This window comes from Falco punctatus (assembly GCF_963210335.1).
Source record: "Falco punctatus genome assembly, chromosome: 16".
Taxonomy (NCBI): Eukaryota; Metazoa; Chordata; class Aves; order Falconiformes; family Falconidae; genus Falco; species Falco punctatus.
In genome coordinates, this window is record NC_137596.1 from 6,546,679 (window position 1) to 6,567,710 (window position 21,032).

Sequence of the window (21,032 nt, forward strand, 5' to 3'; positions counted from 1 at the left end):
TCAGCACTGTCTGTTCCTTGTTAAATGCAGATTTAGGCTGCTAAACTGCTTTGTGAATTTCTGTATAGCTAGTTATTTTGGGTGAAGGAGATTTGAGCAGAAAGCACAAGAAAATTGCAAGTACTTAAGTTTGACTTTTAAAGAAACATTCAAAAGTTTTTGTGGTTGGTTTTTGTTTTTGTTTTAAAGTGAACGTGAATTTTAAGAACAAATTAAAAATAAAAAGCAAAAAAATCCCCAAATTCAGTAAAGCATTTAGACCTGACCCAACAAGCTCTTGGTTGCAACATTCTTGGTGCAACTAGGGAACCAAAACAGTAAGTTGGTCTCAATGTATACAGTTTCACTCACTGAAACTCTATTTGTATTTAATTTTTCATCATCCGTTTAGTTTGCAACAATTAAAAAAAACAAAACTGAGCCAAGAAAATCCAGAGTGAGCAATGTCAAGTTTTGTTCCCGGTATCCCAAGTCCTGTCACGAGATGGTGCTGTGAATTAGACCATAGGAAACCCTCACCGGCAAGAGAACAGCAGATACAAAAAGTCATCAGCAAGGAGCAGCATGAAGGGGAATCTGTAAGAGAGTTTTGAAATGTTGAAACAAATTTGCTCTACGAGGATTTTCCTGTGTTCCCCGATGTGGTTTTAAAATGTACATCAGTAAGAAATACGGCACAAATAACATATTTATTACTTTCCCCTCCCTGCAAAATTGGTGATGCAAACTCGTCAAATATTTGTGTTAGTTTCCAAACTAGCTGACGGTTTCATTGTGAGCTGTAACTGGAGTTCAGGGTGAAAGGAACAGTTCGCCTTCAGAAAGGCAGCTGGTCTTGGATCTGAAGTTCAGAACAGTCCAGGTGGGAGCTCGAGTGAAATTATTAATCTCAAAGAATCCATAGAAGGTAGCATTTAAATACGCATATTTTAGAACGCAAGGAACTACATGGTATGGATTCTGTCATCTGAGCTCCGGCTCGATTCGTGTGCCTGGACGTTTTGTTATTTTAGATAAGCTGGAATCCCACAGCCCCTTGAACAGTGCAGATCTGAGTGCTGTGTCACACCTGCCAGCTCCCTGCAGATGTCTGTGATCCCCCAAGTCACCTCAGCAAGCAGAAGATGCACGTAATAAGGCAGCTGACTCTCTGAATGTCTTTATAATGTCTTGCTATAAATATCATAGCTGCTACTCCTTTTTTTTCCTACCATCTCTGTTTCTAATTTTCAAGATCGAACTGTTTTGCTTCCTGGCATTGATGCCTTTTAAAATGTCCCTTTTTGTCTCTCTGCAGCTTATAGGGATTGTTCCTGGGTGTGTATTTAATTTAGACCTGTACATTCATACCAAAGCAACGCTTCAGTAAAATAGGGGCCATTTACTGGCTCTGCAGAGGATAGACTCAATTTAAGGACGCACACTTAGGGTTAATATTTTGTGTCCATGAGCTAGAGCCACAAACATTCTTTTTGAGACTGGGTACTTGAGCAGTCTTCTCTGTTTACAGTCTTCTTTCTTTCTTTCCTTTTCTTTTTTTTTTTTAAAGGATCATTTATCTGTTTAGTTATTGAAATACAATGACATGGCTGGCAGCCAGTCAAAATGCTTGTTTTCTCCAACTCTTTCACAATATTGTCTCTCTCACCTTCTCCCTGACAGACACAGGCACATGGGATCTGCTGTTCTTCCGTTGGAAGACTGTTGCTACTCAAAACAATTTTGCTTGCTTACGTTGAGAAGGGAGTTACTCCATGTGAACAAAGGTGGAGAAGCTGAGCCCCAAACACCTAGATTTTCAAATATTATTTTTTTTTCATACAGTTCTTCTGTTTGTAAATCCTTTCTCTTCATTCTTGCCCTATCTTGACTGAGATGGTGTAAAATTCTCAATAGTCTGTTTTCTTTCTTTTTTCTTTGGAATCTCAGATTTGATGGTGACGGAGTGGAGGATGTCACGTAAGGATACAAGGTTGCTCTCTGCCATGTTTTATCTTGTAGTTTGTCTTTGGTCTGCCTGTTCTGGCAGGGATTCAGTAAAGCACTTAAGTCAGGAAGCTGAGTGCTAGCCTGACATCAACCATAAACATGTGCTATTTGAATTGGGGCCCTTGTGCTTTTTTGTTTATGGTAGTTAAATATTCCATGAAGTTTCTTGGTGCAACAGTTTTGACATCAAACTAGGCATGTCTACAAAGGTATCAGGTTTGCTCTTCAAAGACGTGTAATGCCTGAATAACTGAGTACAGCTGGCTGGGCTTGACATGGACTCAGTTCCAGCAAGCACAAAGAAAATTCAGTGATTCTCCACTGGATCGCTTATAGGGCAGCCATCAGCGAGGGGAGAAAATACTAAAATGCAAATTCTACAGGTAGCTCAGAGATTTTCATGCATGTAATGCACTGTACCACTAAAAACTCTTTCAGTAGATCCATGAATGCTGTGTGTTAAAAGGGTGACAGGGAGACACTTAATCCCACAGGTGATTCCCGATCTCCTGTGTTCTGCTCTGCCTGGTATGTTTTCGGACTCCAAATCTTCTGGGTCTCTGAATGTCTGTGGGATATAAAAGATTTGTTTTCAAATGCATCTCTGTAGAGCAAGGGCTGTTTCAAGTCCTGCTTATATTCCCTCTAGGAGGTAAGCTTCAAGGTGCCTGTGTTAGAGGAGAACTTCTCAGAGGCAAACACCACTTCTGTTAGCACACAACTCTTTTTTTCCCCGTATATTTTAGTCCCTTGATGTCGAATTTTTACTGCCTTTGAAAGGAATTCAAACAACTTCTAACATTCACTGAAGATATTTGCCAGAAACTTTATGGTCCCACAACCGAATCCTCAGAGATCTCATCTCAAAAAAACCCCAAACCAAAACAAAACCCACATAAACAATGTTCCTGACTATCTGCATGTCAAGGAGTCTGGACAAAGAGAGGCAGCCTATTAGTCATTCAGCAAGCCAGAGCAGCTAAATGAAACAAAAATTAAGATGGACCAAATTGCAAATGCTCTCCCATTAACTGCAAGTTAGCTACATCAAAATGTGCTTATTTAGGGTTAATAATTAAAGTAATACATAAGTGGGGATAAGAAAATAAAGGCCCTAAATCCATTTTTGCCTTCTGAACAAATACATTGAAAGTCACAGACAAGAATGGTTTGTAATCTGGGGTCAGGTTTCAGAGCCTTTTTTCCCATACACTGAGATTATATTTCACTCCCAGTGGCCTTCATCCAAATTCTTTCAGCATCAGGGAAACGACTCCCACTGAGGTCAGTTAATGCAGCCCTACCATGGCTAAATTAAATTAAAAAAAAAAAAAAAAGTGTTTTCATAGAGACCTAAAAATCCTACTTGCTGTGTGTGTGGTCGGGCATGGTTCTGCCCATACTACGTGACAAGGGAAAGCCACTGAGCGTGGCAATGTGCCCTGCAGGTGGGTCAGGTGTGGGGAGGAATGGGCAAGTGTCCCCTAACTCGCTCCTGCAGAGGTGGGGAGGGTCAGGGAGTCACTTTGCTCTTTGGCAGTTATTTTAAAATGTGATGCAGGGTCTTTACTGATTAGTTTAGACCTGTTAGGCTCCTTGAGATTTCATCTCTTGGTGCTGGTTGTGTCTGAAAATGTAATCACGTTTCTCTGAGAGACATAAAAAAATCCTGTCCTGAGCATCCCTATAATACCTGGTCTTTACAGCCAACCATGAGGAAGATCAGAGATGCTGGAGCTATTCTCGTTATTTATACTATTATCACAACTTTGCTGAAACAGGAGTAAAAACACCCTTATCCCTTATCCTTGACACAAAGCAGTCACTTTGCAAATGGGGAAATAATTTTGATTTTAAAAAACTCAGAGCAACAAAAAATATTTCCTGTAGAAATGGGAGGGAGGAATTTAATAAGATTTGGGCTTGCCTGAGAGGATGTAGCAAACAAACCCCTTCTTATGATGGATAATCAAGTTCATGATATCCGAAGTTAACACTTAATTATGAAATTTGATCTAGACATTGTTGTACTAATGGATAATAACACAATGAATAAGAGCAGAACCCTGAGAAAAAACTCTGTAGTATTTCTGAGATTACTGAGATACTTTATTTGTTCATTGCTGTGTGTAATATTGCTTTTTGGATTTCTTTAAGAGTTGTGATTATTTAAAAATAAGGAAGTATACCTTATGAATCAACAAGGGTAAGAAATGTATTCAGCAGCATTCGGTTTCTTTGTAGTAGAATAAATGAATCTCGACGAGTTGTGTGTATGCGCAGCCCTGTTGTGACACAGCTTTAATAACCAAGCCTTTATGTTCTGCTGAGCTTAGGCACAGTGTTTAAGGAGAAATATCACAATGAGATAGGGACGTACGAGGGATCTCACAAGGGCCAAAGACTGGTGAGTTGTGCGGGATGGTAAAGTGAGCATTAGTCTTGGTTCGGAACTGTAGAAGAACCCTGGCTGATCTTTATGGGCCCCGTTCCTGTTACAGCTGAGCACATGCTCGAGCAGCTCACTGAACTGAGACTTAAGCAGCAACAGTTCTGAGGCATTTAAAGTGTATTAATTAGCCACGGTGCTTGGCGGAGGGGAGAAAATGTGCTAAGCATGCCATTAGTGCTTTGCCTTTATATTTTAGAGCTGCATTCCCTTGGAGGGGAGTTTTGAGGCACTTTGCGTGCAGCTTGTAAAGCATTCGGTAGCTCTGTTCCCAAGGTGGATGCGTCGCTCAGGTGGCTGTGTAGCTTCGAACTATTGAATCCTCACAGCAACAACCTGACAACATCTGGCTGTAGTTGTTAAACAGGCAGAAATGTGGAGCTGTTGTCCAGAGCTTCGTGTTAAAATGCAGGACAGCCACATATGGCAACCCTGTGCTTATTCCTACGGGCACCTCTGTCCAGACTTTCTGCCCAGAAAATTAACCCCCCTCTTGTATATGTGAGCTCTCAGAGAAATTCTCCATTGCACACCAGCTTTTGCCATCTACAATTGCATGTGTCCAATAAGCGCTGTCACACTCTGCAGACGAGGAGACAACACGTATCTCATAACCCTCCTATAACAGTCTGTGACTGCATCTTCATTCTGTGCGACTGATATCCACTGGGAATCTGTCTAAGACGACAAATGAGAAAATTGCTACTCCCGAGTAGTTATATTTTATGGAAATACACTTATTGGTGATAGGAGAGATTTACTTAGGATTGTTCTTGCTATAGTTCATATCATTTGCTTGAGCCACAAATAAATAAATGATTGCTATGCCAGCTTTCAAGGATCAGACTCTGACCAAACCAGTCTAACTTGGTGATTGTTTGGGTTGGTTTCTTGCCACGTGTATTTTTTTTCTTGAGCACTAAGTTCCCATGAAAGTGCCAACATATTCCCCCTTATTGTGAGTTAATATTTCATTAGCATAAATCATTTCATGTCTTGGGGAGTCTGGCCTAATTTCTCCATGAGTACAAACCTGCATCTAATCCTTCTTCGTCATTTGCATTGCTGGGTAAATTCCAGTACCATATCTTTATGCTACAGCTACTGCCCCTACGATTTGTGCTCTTAAAAGATTTTATTCTTTAGTCTCAGAGCTCCTGCCTCTGTCAGCAAATCCTGCTTTTTCCTAAGGATTATGTAGACACAGAAGAAATGGAACCACCAAACAACTCTACAAAATGATGCCTAGAGTTTTTTAGGGCCATAGTGGTACTCCCTTGGAGAACAGTGATCAGCTGATGGAAATGACCACAAGAAAAAGTTTTATTCTGATCAAGAAGGTTAATGTCTCTCACTTCAGACCACAGCCTTAGCTGCTTTCACTGGGAAAGTTCCACTGATTCTAGCAAGGCTTTGCTAACGGAGCCGATGCGCACAGCATGAATGCCATATTCCTACAGTAAACGGTATCATGTTCCAAAAAAAATATACTTATCAAGGAACAGAGGTGAAAGATGATGCAACTTTCTAGGATATGTAACTGACTGAGGGTAAGTTTGTGTAGGGAAATGAGAAAATGCAAAAATACAGGTGTTGCTTGGAATTTACTCCTTTTTATCCAGGGTTAAGAGGCTAACAGAAGCAAAACTCACCCAAGAAGATGTTGCTTAAAAGAGAGAGAGAGAGGAGAAAAAGAATTAAATATTTACCTAGTAAAAGAAATACCAATTGAGAGATTAAATATGCTGGTTCTTTGTTAACATTCCAATAATTCCAGAACAAAAAGTCAGAGCTGAAGGAGGAGCAAATATCTGGTACAAGCCTTACACCTGTGCAAAGCAAGAAGAGACTTGCCACCTGCAGTTCTCTGGAGAACAGCGACCGCCTAGAAACACCATGATTGTTTCTCAGTCTTTCTGCATCCTTTTCCACTTCACATGCATTTTTCTACCCTCTTGCCACTTCTATCTACTGAAAGAATTAATGAGAAGCAGCGAGTTATCTGATCTGTCAGGGTAGTTCCTGGATTGAAATAAACCAAGCCAACGTGGCTGAATTGATTTTGAAGGACCTAGACAGATTCATGCCTCTGCTGATGTGGTCACAGGTGTAAGTGTTGTGTGAACAGAAGTTTCTGATATTTTTCTTATTAGCTTTGGCCTGATCCAGGTCCAGTTTTATGTGGGATATATGCCTAAGGACCACAAAAGTTCAGGTTTTTTCTGGTATTGAATGTGCTTGACTTCAGTGAATGGTGGATGCTCAAAATTCTGAGCTGAATGAAACTTTCTGAATGAAAGTTATCCTGTCGTTTCAGCCCTTCTCAGATCTGTGGCTCTCTTCAATCTCTGGGTAACTCAAGTCCTGTTCTCTAGCCACTGAAAGGGACTGAACCTGGTATTCAGTGAAAAGAGGCTACACGTGGCCCCAAACATTTCTGGGGTTTTTTTTCTGCTGTAAGTGATTATCTCTACATCCCCTACTTGTGATGTAGTATGCGGTAAGACTAGAAACTCTGCATCTTGTACCCCTTCTAATGTGATGGTTTGCACCAACAGTCACCATCAGATCAGCTAACAGCACTAAGTCACCACGATTGTGCAAGTTAAATGCGTTCATGTAAATAGTCTTTATGAAGTGCAGTATGGATACACGTTTTAGTTTGCATTTCCACTTAGCAAAGAGTAGGGAAATTACTAAGTCAACAGAACTCACTGGGTGAGTTGCTGTTCCATTTGCAAGTGTCTAAACCTACCCGGATTTAAAGATTTGAGAGTGTTTCCATAGGCTTTATGGTGTGCTGTGCATCGCTGGGAGGTGCTGTTCTAAGGGTACCAGGACAATATATGCACCAGGACTCAACAAGCTATTTCAGATTTCTGCAAGGCCCAGGGGCTTAGCTTCCATGTGGCTCCCAGTGTGGTACCTGTATAACTAGTCTAAATGTTCAGAAAACACTTGATTTTGTTGCAGTTATTGGAAAGCTTGAAAGTTAGCCCCATGCAGTGGAAATAAATTCTTTAGTCTCAGTCTTGGTCCTTCTCTTAGGTTCATCTTAAATATTTAAATAATCTTTCTAAAGAGCCAAAAATGGATTCTTCCTGTGTTTTGCTGCTCCCCTGAAGCATGCTTAGCTTGTTTATAATCTTTTTTTTTTTTTTTTTTTTTTTTTTTTAATAGAAATCTGTCAGAAGCACATGCAGTATTACACAAACAAACTGCAGGTGCACTAGTAGCCCGGTAAACCACAGCAGCCAGAGACATGTGCTGGATAAAACATACAGGGAATATGCGGTACGCACATCAGATGGCACTGGGAGCTTTTCAGTTGGAGTAAGACAACTATTCATTTAGTGTCATTAGCTAGACATTCAATACATCAACTTGAAAGGGAAAAGTTTTTTGTGCTCAGCAGATCCGACTAGAATCTGCCAAGAAATCCTTTTGAATTCACAGCAGTTTTGTTGTTCCTTGATGTTGTGCATACGGATTAGCGGCCCCTTTAGTGCAGTTTCACTAGAAATCAGGTGTCAAACATTGTTTTTACTAATTAGGCTCACTTTTGGCAGGCTGGCTCTCACTGCTGAAGTGCTGAGTATATGGGAGAAGATGACTGCTGAGGCTTCTCTTGCTGGGCGCCTTCATAGCTAGTGGTGAGATGCCTGTTACAGCTGAGGTTATCAGAATTAGTTGCAGATAAGCTAACAATTTCACTTCTTTTTCTTGGGTGTGCAAATGTCTAGCCATGAGAGTTAGCGTTCTGGTGTTTTATGGGGTGCTAGTGGCAAGCACAGAGGCCAGGATGCAAAATGCCAGTCCAGGCTCAGCCTAAAACCCTGCCTGTAAAATGGGAATGATGGTCATGTCTTTTCTCCATCCTTTTTTTGGATTAGATTGTAAGTTCTTTGCACAGAAATTCATTTGTTCAATGTGTGTATAGAGCACCCAGTAAAATAAGGCTGGTGTCTTCTGTGGGGTTTAGGTATTACTGAGATTCAAATTAGTAGTAGCAAACTGAGGGGGCAGATTAGCAAATTTTTGGATTTGGCTCTGATAAGTGCAGTGTGATGTGTCCTGCCCCAACCCTGATAAAGCCATTCAGATGTGGGAACCACCCAGGGTACGGTCAGTGATGACCACTTCATTCATTGTGGGACTGAATTTTAAAGAGCGATGCAGAAACAAGACTCTTGTTCCCTGTTCTGTATGGAGCTGGTGGGTGGAAAATTTCTTTCTCCCTTGAAAAAAACATAAACTGAGTCCTAGCTGCGTGGGGAATGACTGCAGGTAGAGAGGATTTCAATCTGCATGGCTCATGCCCTCTCTTGAGATGCAAAGAGAGGGCGGATGAATGCTAGGAAGCCAGCATGGCAGGCTTTAAGGGAAGCTGTTTTTCTACTAAAACTTAAGGGAAGAGTGTTAGTGTCAGTGAGGCGCTGGAGTAACACTACACCCCTCAGTAACAGTGAACTTCATCCAATACCTCACTGCACTCTGTGGCTTTCTGTACATACTGCTTTCCCTCAGGACAAATTGTTTTTGTTACAGCAAGCTGAATGGCAGCTGATATAATCAGTAATACTTGGAGCGATAATTCTGCAGGGCTGTAACTTGCATTGGCTGCTGTGTTTGTTCTTCCCAGGGAGCGAAGGGTTTAACAAAGAAATGGATGATGCTGTATATATTGCTCAATAGGATAACTTCTGCACACATTTTACAGACAGAAAACGGAACGTATGTGATACCATCAAACTGCTTCATTCCAAAACCTGCTGCTCCTTAAAACATCAGATCTCTAACCTTCAGACGCTATTCTAAGTTTTTTGAATCTTTGCATTCCTGGGGATGCTGCTAGGGCAAACTGCGCTGTAGGGAAAGGAGGGTGGTGTTCCCTTGGTCACTCTCTCCTGTAGGACAAAGCCACCAGGGGAGGAATGATGTCTGTGTGATGTTTTGCGTGCTGCTGACAGTTCTATCTGTTTGTGCTCAGGAAAGGCTGCGTTATGTGCAGGACTGAAAGTAATCCACTGGGCTCAGAGAGCTTGTGCTCGGTGCGAGGCCAACTGAGTCGCCAGAGCTCGGGCTGGCACAGGATCCGGGACGGCTTTTCTATCTGCTTGAGAAGACCCACCTAGCCGTGACCTGGGGGAGTGGGTTTGTCTGGCATCGGATTCATAGCTCTGATATCAGCACTCTTGTGAACTTGAAGAAAGGTCTTTGGTCTCTGTGGTTGAATTTTGTCTGCCTTAAAGTCAGTATCTCTAAGCTTGACGTGAAAATCTCAGCTGCTCACCTAAGTTTCATTTACAGTCAAGAAAGAAACAGGGGGATCTGTCTTAATTCAGGCAGATTGCATGAATTACCTGTTGGAAGCTGTGTTTCTGTGTACTAGAGATGGGATGTACAAGCACCTAACTGTTTGTCTTCACAGTGGGTATGATGGGTGTGTTAATACTTCCCATCTCAAGGCTTTTTCCTGTTTGCGAGCAACTGAAGAAATATATAGTTTCTGTGTTCTGTGCCCAGGGCCCTATGGTTGGAGGCACCTGGCCTCTGGTGCAAGAGAAACAACAACATGTTTTTAACGTTTTCTGCTGGCCTGTGCCTTCCACTTGCTCTGATCATGTCTTTGCTATTCAGAAGTATAAGCTCCTAAAATGCACCATGGAGTTTGTCTGCGTTCACTGGAACAGGTTCACCTTGGGACCTTCACCTCGCCTGTCTAGGTGCTGTGCACCATCATCTGAGCCAAAGTATGCCACAAGAGTGGCCTTAACGTGATAAAAACCAAAAGGGATGTGTTCTGCATCTGTGAATTGCTGTGGAACCGGGTGTAGGGGAGGTTTCCATGGGTGAAGAAGGGTCAGAAACTTGACGAAGGTGTTACTGATGAAGCAGGAATGACTGTTGAAAAGCGCAGTTTCCTTGGGAGCTTGCCTGTTCACTCTAGCTAAAAGGGAAGGAGCTGGCACAGATCTGTTCCAGGGACTGTGCTGAGTGTTTGTGTACTTGGGCCTAACTCCTGTGACAGCTTTGACTCATGTTCCTCTGTGAGCCCCAGGGTAGACCCCAGTAACCGTTCATGTCCTCTCACTTACTCAATGTGTTGTTCTGCTCCCTCATAACCTGTTCCTCATCTCATGTTTCTGTTGCTTTTTCAATTTCCAGCTGTATCTGATAAACAATGAGGTGGCCTTGTGGATCTTGACAGTTAGCAAGGAAGTATTAGTGGTGAAATAACATTATTTTAGAACAAAAAAAAATACCTCTCTTCTTAATCCGGAGCTATTTTTGACCTGGGTGATTGTGAAATAGAGTAGGTACATAGCACGTTACGTGCGGAGATGACATCCTTCCTGAATGCAGGGAAGAAGGGATTGGTTTCCCTAGAGAAACTGGGATCAAACTGGAGTTTACAGTTGGGGCTCATCTTCAAGCATCATTCCAATTGCTAGGAATTCCCATCCTCAGTCTATTTCTGGTCCTGTTCTGTTATACTGAGTGTCCGGTGAGGAACTGTCCCTGAACTGGGTGGCAGCCAGCCCTTTCAGAGTCTCCTCTGAATACGCATCTTGTTTGGGGGTTTGTTTTATTTGTTTCATTTTGGTTTCTTTGGCGGTTTTTTGGGGTGGGTTTATTTTTTTGGGGGGTGTGAAGTGGGACTTTTTTTGTCTTTTTACTGAGCTCTGCTGCCCCTCAGGCGTCACAGACGAGTCTGCTGTGCATGTACCTGGTTCTGACCTCAAAAGGAAAGGCTGGAAATCAAGAATGTTTCAGGATAGATAGAGTTTGGAGTTATTTAATGCCACACTTGGAGCCTTTATCCACATTCATACACTCTGCCTAAGGCCCAACACTGGAACAAAATGTCTAGACTTGGGCCCTGCATTTCTGAAGATGAAAGACTGTCTTCTGGAACGGTGGAATGAGGGGAAGAGGATGATGTGCGGAACAAAAAGCTTATCTGTGACTACAAACCCGCAGCTCCCAGAACACATACACACTTGTGCAATGAATATTTCACTTCCAGGTATTTCAGGGGAATTATAAGCCAGGAAGAAAACAATAATATATAAAATGGCAGGGATGACAGAAAAACAATCTTAGAGCATCCACATTGCCCAGAGGTCTCCATAAATCAATGACAGCAGGGTTAGCTGCTCTCCTCTCCTCTTCCATGTGCTATCAGACTTACCATAGCTGGGAAGCAGCCGAAGAGTTGTATTTTTTTCCTCTGGGAGGCTAGCTGCCTTTTTTACTTGTTCCCAGGAATTGTTTGCATTGCCATTGGATTTCCTCCTCCCGCTGGTGTGCTGTGAGCTCGGTGCTATTATAATGCTATTATTCCAGCTGCACTAGCCAGCAAAGTCAGAGCCTGTGGGTGCTAATGGTAAGATTTCAGGTGGTTTTACAGCCTCCAGAGGAGTGTATCGAGCTCTTGTGCATGTCACCAGCTTTAAGTGTTCAAAACTCCTGGATCTGATCCTCAAAACCATAAGATTGGCTTGAGAGTAACAGGATTAATTAAACCTCAGTGTTTTCATATTTGTAGTCTATTCTTGAATCTTAAACATGCTTAGGCTCATATTTGCAAATACTTCTCTGCAGTTTAAATCCATGGGATTGGCTTTTCTTAATTAAATGGAGATATATTCTTAACCACTTGATTCTGGGTGCTGGTTCTTTAAGATAAATGTCCAATGTTGCAAAATTGAAAATAAACCAGAAGAGTTGGAAGGGAAAAAAAGTGAAAAATCTTGGCACTTCAGCTCTGGCAATGAAGTACCACAGGAAGCATTTGACTTGCTCATACTGTTTTCGGTCACTTCTTTGGAGAGTTGCCAATTTAGTCCTGAGAGATCGAGCAAATCTCACTCTCCTGCAGGACGAGTGGTCGTTTTCAGCGTGAGTCAACACCAGGAAGCTGCACTTCATTAGTCTGCTTACGCCTTGAGCCAAATCCAAGCCTTCAGAAAAATGTAATAGTCCCCATAAAACATGCTGCAGTCAGAAAAAGGCAGTGGTCCCATAAAACGTGTTGTGTCCTGCCTTACTGTGCTTCTAGTGCAGACCTCCCAGCTGCGGACTGCTGTCTGTCTTGGTGGAATGGAAAAGGAGCAATCAAGAAATTTTGGGCAGTGGGTTTCATGCCTCCTTCAGGAGCCAGACCCAGCTGATGTGAATGTGAAACCAGCGTTAAACAGTGACTGGATTTATCTTTGCCAAGCCTTGAAGACATCCAGGGTGGGGGGGATGTAGGTGGGGGGTTAACCTCAAGTATGGCGAGGTGAAGAGGAACCATGCTACTACACTGTTGTGAGCTGACCCTTCCACTATCTGCACGGTCTGTTCTTGGCCTCTTCTCCTCCTCACTTCACTTATTTTCTGCTGGTAGCAGGCGGGCTTGCTTTGGCTTTTAATGCCTAGAAATACCCAGATTACTTGGCATGCTTTGCTGCAGTGGTTTGTTCTTTAATAGTTCCCGAAGCAGAAGTCCCCCGGTGGAGATCTTTGAGACAGGGTAGAGAAGGTCCTGGAAACCATGGAGCACGTGGCAAGCCTTGTTAGTTAATTACCAGCAAGGTTCTCATCTGCTAAGGTGATCATTGTTATTGCAAAAGCTCTAAAATAGATTATGTGGTCCTGGGACCGGTGTTAATATTATTGGAGATTTAATTCACTATTCTTCTACAGAACATACAAAAAACTGCCAGTGTCTCCCCTTATTTGATAGTTGATGCTTGAAAGAAATTCCAGGTGGGAGGAAAGCAACAGTAGAAGGTACAGTAGAGCTTTTGTCCAAGTCAGGGAGAAGTAAACTAACTTTAGTTAGTAAACTAACTTCCTCCTCAAAGGACAGATCTCTGGGTCCAGCCATTCTGGGCTCCCTTTCTTTCCCCAAACTTCTTTTCCTGAGAAGTTCTTCTTTAAAGTCTTCTCCCAAAGTAGCGAGGGCAGGACATAAACCAGAAATTCCTGTTGGGTACAGAGGATGGAGAGCAGGGTAACCCTACAGAGAGCAGGATTTAGAAATCATCAGAGGTACATTCTAATCTGCTGATGGGATTGTCTAATGAGAAGGAGCTTCCTGCAGCTGTGGGTGTGAAATGGTTATGATCGCGTATGGCTAAAATCCCTGCGTGACTGCAGTCAAACGGCTTAAACCACACAGCCACCACCAAACCACTGAACACTATGGACCAGTGTAGCCTTTCATCCCAGCTAACGTACTGCACGTTTGACATGAAGGCACAGGCTTAATGGTAATGCAATAAAGTCTTTCATACCTTCAGCTTTCAATCTTTCAGCTCCTAGAATCGTTTAGGGAGGAAAGCAGCAGTAGTGACTTTTCAAGCTCACGAAGGATTACAAGATGTAATTTGTTGTCAGCAGGGTTAAAAGTGCGGTATCACGACAAAACGTTACTGTGATGACCGAGATCACTGTGGAAAGGGATCATATATGTCAGAAGAGCAGTTAAGGCTAGGAAGCTAGTTTTGAAAAGTTTAGGTAGTTTATTATGTATTTTTGTTATATGAGTAAATAATTTCAGGGGTACTTGCTTTCCAGTATCTTGGAATATAAAAAGAACTGATTTTCATCTGAGACTGGGACCTTTCTGAGAGATGTTAAACTGGATGATAGAAATTTGAAAAAATGCACGTATCTAACAATTTTCAAAAATCATCGTTCACTAAGGGTGGGAACAGACCACAGCCCTCCTGGGGGCCCTTCCTCCCTGAGTCCTGAGCATGCTACTCTACATATGCTACTCTACATAATCCGATGTAAATTTGGATTTTGGTTGGATGTGTTGTGCTGGTGAGTTTTTTGTGTTTGGCTTCCCCCCCCAGCCCCCCTTTCTTTTTTATCTACAGGCAATTAAAAAGGTCATTCACTTTCTGAGTATTCAGTGATTCAATGACAGAGCAGGATTTACTGTTGTGCATTGGGTCTTTATGCCTCACTTCAAGGGCTGAAATGTTCCATTTGTTATGGATCTTAAGAAAATACATTTAGTTTTGACTAAATTGGGTGTTGACAAAGCTTGGAAGGAGAAACTGAATACAATGCTTTTCCTTATATGAAAATATTTAGCATCTCAGTTTAGTCCATTTGTGTCTTTGTTCATTTGTGTCTTTGTTCATTTGTTTCAAGCGTTTCATTTATATGTTACAAAGTTAGACAAATCAGAATAATTGAGTCATACTATTTTCACAGTGTGGAGATGTTTAGCTGGGAAAGTCCAGGTTTACCTCACTGTAGCAGCTTATAATTGGAACAGTATGATCTGATTTGTTTTGTTTTTCTGTGATGTTATCAGATAGAACAGAAAACTTCATGCAAATTCTGGGGAGCCTTAAGCACCATGAGCATAATGCAGATATTTGTGCCCTGCACCCTGACCTTATGCCTTCGAAAGGCTGGTTTCTGCTGCTGGCTGCAGATAAATTAATTCTTGGTAAAACCACACAAAATTCCTTTTTCTGTCTGTCAGGCTCTGTGGATTTTCCCCTTTTCCGTGGCACGGTGTTGGCTGTGATAAACGCACGTTTGCTGGAGAGCCGTGTTCCCCTTCCTCCCAGTTCCTTTGGGGGAGGTGTGTGCGTGCGGGATGCGAGCAAGAGGGAAGGAAAGAAAAGCAGAGAAAGGCCATGTGGTCCGTCCGCTTGGCTCTGCGGGTGAGTGGCAGTGCTGGGATCATGATTTTCGCCGAGAGTGGAGAGGAAGACAGGCACAGAAAATAGGTGATCTATAGCTGAGTGTTTCCCATGGCTTTCAGGTCAGCATTGGCAACTTCTTCCTGAAAGCTATGAATTTATTCACCTGGCCGTAGCACGCCTGCCTTTGGCACGCTTTTGTGCAACGCACTTGAACTCCAACGGACCCAGGCTTTGTGCCCTCACTACCTGCGATTGTAAAGGAATAAATGATTTTAACATTGTTTAATGTGTAATCCAAACCGTGTAGGGCTCTGTCCAATATGAAAATTCTGCCCTTCTGTAAACATAAAAGCAACTTAAAATTCTTTCTTTGGAAATCACCTGGCCTTGTCTAATCTGAAAAAAAAAAACACCAAACAACCACAAGTGACCCTTAATATTTGGGTTTAAGTCTCCCAAATGATTACAGTTGCAGTTACAACTAGTGCTGGTGTAAATGTGGACCAAAAGATCACACCAAAATCCAAAAAGGATTAACGAGAGAGAATCTGTGTGCCAGTTAGATATCTAGTGTTAACATTGGGTGTTGGAACTTTTTGGTGACCTAGGTGCATGAAGTTGCAAGGAAAAATCTTGAACTTTGATACATCTAGAAGTTATTTCCACTTTTGATCACATGCATTGTCATTTCTCCTCATACTCTTGCCATGCTGATATCCCTGGTAAGCCTGACACATTACCGAGCACGGACAGACAGATGTAGGGAGATCCTGCAACTGGTTTCTCCGCTGTAAGTCATATTTTCTGGAGGGGGAGAGAAATGCAGTGTTTAGACTAGGTTTGTTACAGTCTTGTTTTTTTTTTACTTATTCAGCATTTCACAGATTGCTTGTGTGAGGGGAAATCCCCAAATTCTTTCTGTAGAGCTTGCACAAATGTATTCCACTTTGGATTTATGTTGTCTGGAAGAAAAGCTGTTCCTCTGAGCCCAGCTTGAATACGTATCCATTCATTAATTATAAACAACCTTTGTGTGGCCCTTTGCCAGGTAGGGATACACAGCAACGCATCGCTGAATCACTCGGGCCGAAGAGATGACTAGGAATTGTATGGTAGCTATCCCAGGGGAAACGCTGCTCCCAGAATCTTGGTTATAAGCAGTTTTTTCCGAAGTGACTTCGGCTAATATCTTCAAAACTAGTTGTGAACTTCCCTGTTGCACAGGGATCACACTCAGAAACATACATTTCTGACTGTATTTGCCTCCTTGTTTTGATAACATACTACTCTCAACAAAAGATTACAACTAAGAGTGTAATGAGTATGTAACCAAGTAGTCCCTACACTTGAGGTTTCTTTATCTCTCGCTAAGAGTGTAATCATTGAAGTTTATCAGATTTTGTCAGGCTTCAGCTGGAGCTCCCAAAATGCATTTGAAAGGTTCTCCATAGAAGCAAGCTGTAAAATCTTGGTGAAATTATAGTGACTGTCATGTCTTTTTGAAGAGATGCCAGGTCAGAGTGCCGCTGGCCACAGGACCGGCGTTACAGGAGAGCGTGTGAGTCGAGTGAGTTCCAATAGCTGAGCCTCACATGCACAGGGAGGGCCAAGTGCCTCGTGTGGTGAACTGTCAACATTCATCTTTCCCTGGCTTAAAGGACTTTAAGAGGTGGATTTGTGTGGGAAATACATTAAACTGTACAGTGTGCAAAATTATTGACAGGTAAACAAAAGAGAAGCAAAGGAGAGGGTTAAATGGAAAATTAAGTGTCGTCATCGGTAGCTGCACCGAAATCATCAAGTAAAATGTTAGCTGGTTTCTGTACCTGCATTTAATACAATAAAAGATCACCCAGTGAGAGTTCCAGTCATTGAAAGAGAAGAGAACAGAGTTTTCACAGCTGAGTCCTACAAAAGGAAAGCCCCTAAATTTCCAAGGAACTGTCAATGTTAATCAAATGCTTTCTGGAGTGAAAGAAAATCACCTTATCTTTTTGCACTGCAATAGATGAGAGGGGGATTACTCAAAAATATGTAGCATAGACAGCAGTCAATGCTGTGTTTTAAATGAGAATGTCTGGTCTGAGCATTCTTCTCGGATGCATTCTTTGCTGCTGATATTACTTACATGGCTTATGCCGATGAAACTTCTAAACCTCTGCTATACTTTAGATCTTTTTTTTTTTTTTTTTTTTTTTAATCGGGGTTAAATAAAAGGTTTACGGACAGAGATGGATATCAGAAAATTCACGTCTGCAAGCAGTCTTTTGATTTTATAGCAGTGTGCCATAAATCTGCCTAGAGATACAGCGGTTTAGCTGACTGTCCTTAACAAAATAGCAGAGCAGAACATCAAACATGTTTGCCCAAGAGTGATGCTGCTCTCATATCCACATTTGACTAAGCCTGGTGCTGCATAGCTTCCTTTTCAAAATGATTATTTCAGATTTTTAATAGATGTATAGCACAAGATCAAGGCAAACAAAAAGAGTATCTGAATTATTTTTCGAGCTTGTTCCCTGATTTTACCATTTAAGTCACAGCAACAGGCCTTATTGTTTCCCTTACAGAAGTGCTGGCAGTGGCCATGAGACTAGCGAAAATCTGCTGTGCCTGAGGGGTTCTGAAATTATTCCAAAATTCTCATCTGCAGAGGAAAGATTTGCTTCCTTGCTGAGCATCCTGCAATTCCGCTGCATTCCCAACTCCTTTACTTGTGAGAAGCTCCTTTCTTCCACACCCTGTACAGAACAGTAGTTCTTCCAACTGCTGGCTGTTGGACCAAGTGTGTTGTGAGCTCCCGAGGTGCGTGGTTCTGCCCGGCTGTACACCTGGGGCTTTTTCCCCAGAGCTGAAACCCTTCCCTGTGCAGGACAGCAAGAAGCACCACCGTTATTCCAGACAGTTGGTGGTTAAAAGCAACTCCTCACTGAAGCCGTGAGTTAGAGCAAACGGAAAAAATTTCAGAGCACATCAGCACTGGGAAAGAGAAGACTATCCCTTATTCACCGCACAAGCTCGTATTTGGTTTCACCCTTCCCAGGGATGTCTCTCAGCACTACCTTCCCCATGTGAAGTGGCATGTATCGTATGTACCAGAAAGCTTTTGCTTCCAGCTCTGCATTTAGATGTTCTTTTGGACGCTGTGGTCATGAAGAACCACAAAAGAAGTTTGTTCCTTCAATAATCCTGTTCTGCTGGAGATTTTTAAAAGAAGACGTGTCTGTGACATGGCTGGAACCTGAGGGGAAGGCTCATGGGTTGTGCTGGAGAGCGCCTGTGTCACCTCAGGCAGGGCAGCTCTCTGGTTTTACAAGTGACTATACGTGGGGTTGAAGGCTCATTAAGAGAAAAAGCATAATCACAAGATCTTGGTATTGGGCTAGTACCTGTGTGTGCATGCCTGTGAGTGCCATCCTTATGTCTTCCAGGGAGCTTTTCTTTTTAATAAGTAACTAGGCATGACCACCTGATGGGCCAAGAGGCATGGCCAAGGAATGGCCTATTGCATGGACTCAGCATTCACAATATAAATATTAATGAATGTAACTGAGCGTATAAAAGAGAGTTGCAGGGCTAGGAGTCCCCTTGGTGTCCTAAGGGTTTCTGTGCCATGAAGAACACTGTAGTGAATGCTTTTGCCTGTGAGAAGGAAGCTATGCCTTGATACACATGGAGCTGTAAGCGTTGTGTTTCTGTCTGTTCCAGAACTGTGATGAGCACAGTTCCTTTTTTGATGTTTCCTTAATCCAAACCTTTGTGTTTTAACGACCAGCAGGTGTACATAGTGTAACAGTTGCAGCATCCTTTCCTGAACAGCAGTGCACATTCTGGAGCATGTGTTATCGCTGTTAACTTCAGTTCCTCTGCTCTGTTTCTGGACAACCGTTTGAAATTCTCTTTAGAATGTTCTTTGCTACCAACCCAGTATCAGCAGACCCCAGGAACCCGAGTCGGAGCAGGTTTTTAGGTGATGCGGTCTCTTTTGCGCCATGCTGTAATTCCTGACTGCAGTGAGTGTTAGCAGATCGCCCAAGGCTGAGATGTGGAGCCCGAGACACCAAGATTTGGTGGCTGTGCATTTGCAGATCTCTCTGCTTTGCCAGGCTGGTGACAACCGCTGAGCCCTAAACCCCACTGAGCCTGACAGGGCGGAGACCAGCAGGTGGCAGTTTCACCCAACTAATACAAATCTGTTAAGAAATAAACAAAGTTCTATGTAAGTACTAACTGCAAAAGTGTATTTCCTTTGTTTTTATCTAAATTATCGCTTTTTCTTGTGCGTTGTTGCCTCTTTGGGTGCTACTGATGACAGGGTTTCAGGACAATGACAACTGCCAGTAAGCAATTGATGTGGCTCTTGCTGGAGTCATTGGTGCAGTGCTGGACTTAAAATCAGTGCTGGCTTTTGCATGCGGGGAAGAATTGCTTTGAGTGTATAGGGAGTGTTTATCTTAGAGAAGGGAGGCATATAATTGAAATGTTGATATACACCTCTGTATCCAGACTGCCGTGTGTCTGAGTATCTTTCTGAATGAGGCTGCTGAAATCTTTCCAATGACTTGCAGAAACTGCAGATCACGTCTTGCTAAATCTTGAAAGAGAGCTGCAACATTCGACTCAAAGTAGTTACTTCTTTAAATGCAGAAATGCAGTTTGCTTCATGACATGACGTCCATGTGTCGCTAACTATACAAGGGCAGAGAAATTTGTCACTCACACTTGCTGATGTGGCCTTTTTTTAATGCCAACAGTTTGCTTTTTTGATCAAAATACAGCTTCTTATTGTCACAGTAACACCAAAAATGAAAGGGTATCTACATGGAGAACAGCAAGTGTAGTATAAAGCATTGCAAGGAGAAAATGTGAATGAGAATGAGCGAGTCTTCGGGACATCATCATCATCACATTCCTCTTTGAAGCTTCCACTGTGATTTGCCTGGATAGTGATGCACGTAATAGCATCCCGGACACTGACATCCAAATTCTGGACTGAGTCATTAATAACTTCCATCTCTTTCAGCTGCCAGATAAATGTGCCTTCTCACCCCTATGAATATTTCCGTCTTCAGAATTTCTCTGCTTCTACATATGATGCATTTAAACTAATTAATCTCATTGCTAGTGTGGGAAAAAAAAATAGTGAAACAAAAGTGGACTTGAGACAGACTCCCCTAGGATCCTTTTCTTGGGGTGACGGGAAGCAGTGTGTTTCAGAAGAAGCTAAGGGAGCCCTGCAGGGGCAGCCTGCCTGTAGCAGGGGCTTAAGCTGGTGGTTACAGGGAGCTCACGATCTGTTCCTGCAGACAGTTCAGCATGAGGATGCAGGAAGAATTCTAGCAATCACTCCTAGAGTTTTATTTCACTTCAGAACAGACCCAAGTGGTTGTTGCTTCCATGGCAGTGAGCAGAAAGTGGTGTTTAGTCTTCTGTTCATGCTAACCACAGCCAACATTCGTAATTTCCCTTCCAGTGCAGAGCTTTTGGCAGTGCACACTATCTCTACAGTGGGCAGTAATGCTTCCACTTTACCAGCTTTTAATTCTGCATTTAGCCTAGATTTGCGCCGCCCCCCCCCCCCCCCCCCCCCCCCCGCCCCGTCTTTCTAGTCAGGTGTCAAATAGGCAAGAACCTTGGTAAAAGCTCTCCCTGCAAGCCCCCTGGTGCAATTTTGCAAACTGAAAGTCAGGTTTTCTGAGTGCAGCCTGGCCAGGAACCAGAGCTGGTAAGGTAGAGGGGAGGTTTTTAGTTCCTTTTTCTTCACCTCAGTGTGAAATCAGCTTGAAAATCTTGTGCTCTCACTTAAGCATGAGGGCCCAGTGAAGATGTAACAGGTCTTGTTTTCTAAATTGGGGTCAATGCCTTTAGGAGGTGGAATTGACATTTCCACTATCGTAAGGTGTGATTAGTAGCTCTCTACATAAGGGCCA